Here is a 2,344-nt window from a genome sequence, read left to right as displayed (position 1 = left end):
TATATATATATATATATATATATATATATGCATATATATATTTAATTTATACTTTTTTTTGTTATGTATACAAAAAAATGTATTTATATGTAGCCCTTGATTGAAATAATATAGCTTTTCCCTGTTCTTTTAGGTAGTCAAATTTATTTGCAAGAATCGTGAAAAAGGGACAATTCACATGCAATATTATACGAAATCAATACATTGAATGAGCTTAAGAATAAACTGTCTTCAAATCAATATAATCGTATATGTACATCATCGTATTTTGCACAGTTGACAACAATAAGACGATGTCATGTGCAAGCACAATTGTTTAGATGCTTTATGTTGAGATAGTTGGAAGGTAGTTCTGTCAATGCAATACTTTTTTCTATAAATGGCACAACGTTTCAATTTACAATCAGGGAGTTTGCAATAATTTTTTATTTGAATTGTTCTGATAATGTTGTTGACTTCTGCTTTGATACTGATCAACCCAATAGAATCATCGCTGAGTATTTTTCAGGAAATTCTCCTGTCACTAAAGGTCGATTGGTTGAAACTTTTAAAGCAAAGGTATGGGGTGACAATCAGGAAGATGCATACAAGTTTGGGATTCTATATCATATACATGAATTTATGATGTCCGCCGAACCTACTACAACAATAGATAGGTTGGACTTTGATTTGGTTGAAACAGGTAGGTTTATGGATTATCCGTGGGGTCGGAAGGCTTTTAATGAACTTGCCAAATCGATCAACAACAAGAATCACCCATCAGAGATTTTCATCACCAGCCCACTTTCAAACAAAATTTTATTTATCATTCATAGAAATCATATATACAATTAATACAACACTTTTATACAATCAGATTAATAAATAATGACAAACTTATGTTTACACTGATTTTCTTTTTAATATACAAATACTACTTCAAAAAAATATATAATTGTATCCTATGGGTTTTCATCTTAAAAAATTTATATATTTTTTCAACATATACATTACTTCAGTATTTGTATATGCAAAATTAGAAATCACAGAACGTATACAACACAACTATATCACAGGTAATGTAAAGATACAAAACTAAATTTCATACTTATATACAATTAAATAACACGACCTTTGTATATAAAAAAAACTTAATATACAACTGCACATTGAAATTACTGCTACAACATATTGCCGTTTACAATAAACATTGAAATCAGTTTTCAAAAGAAAAACACTCCAAAAAAATTAGATACACTTACTTATGGACATATACAATTTTCAACACACTAAGGAACGCACATAGATCCAAATTTTTAAATTTAATAGAACATTGTATAATTATTGCAATAATAAACATGAATTTTCATCCAATGAACCATTACCTGTACTCGAATATACAGAAAAACAAAAAAAAATAGATGAACTGCTTCTTCTTCAAAGCGCAGAAACAAGTTTATCTTGTCTTTCAATTGCTGTATACTTCTTATTTTTTTTGAAAAAAAATGAATTTGAACGTTTACCTTAAATTATGGCATTATCTAAATTTATTGTTAGCTTATTTAACGCTTCAGTTACAAACCACTTTTTTAAAAAGAAAATTGTATAAATAAAAAACAAAAGAAACGTTATATACAAAATTAAAGATACCTAAATAACTAAACTATACCTATAGAATGTAATTAGGTAAACTATACCCATATAATGTTATTTAATCAATTAAGTTTGCCATATATGAAATTTTTCCCTTATATGAACCTCATTTTCACTTATTAAGTTCCATTTAAGCAACAACTCTCTCGTAGTCTAAAACTAATTCAATCTCGTATTCACCTTTGAGGAAAAGACCGAATAAGTCTTTGAGCTATCCTAATAAATCCATGTAGGTAATGCTCTTGGTCTGCCTTCAATCAGTTTATCAGCCTAAGGCTTCGCTCTATTGCATGTGTTGTAAGCTTTCCAGTCTTTGAAGTAAGATTCAATGTTAGGAAAAAAGCTTTTGTGTAACGACCTGTTTAGTCGTTTTGAGCAGCAGATTTTATTTCTGGAAAAACTGTCTTGGTCGACGGATCCCACGACGGACCGTCATGGGCACGACGGACTGTCGAGGGGGTCTCGTTCCAAAACACTTAGAATTCTGAAATTTGGGTACTGAAATCGACTCTCTGAACTTCGTAACGGAATGGCAGGACGGACCGTCGTGGGCACGACGGACCGTCACACATCTTCCACAGAAATTAACTCTCTGAACTTCGCGATGAAATGGCAGGACGGACCGTCACAGGCATGATGGGCCGTCACAGAACTTTTACTAAAATCAAGTCTCTGAGCTTTGTGACGGACCTGCAGGACGGACCGTCACAGT

The sequence above is a fragment of the Solanum pennellii genome, chromosome 1, assembly GCF_001406875.1.
Source record: "Solanum pennellii chromosome 1, SPENNV200".
NCBI lineage: Eukaryota > Viridiplantae > Streptophyta > Magnoliopsida > Solanales > Solanaceae > Solanum > Solanum pennellii.
The sequence above is the reverse complement of the archived record's forward strand: the minus strand, read 5'-3'. Positions refer to the sequence as shown.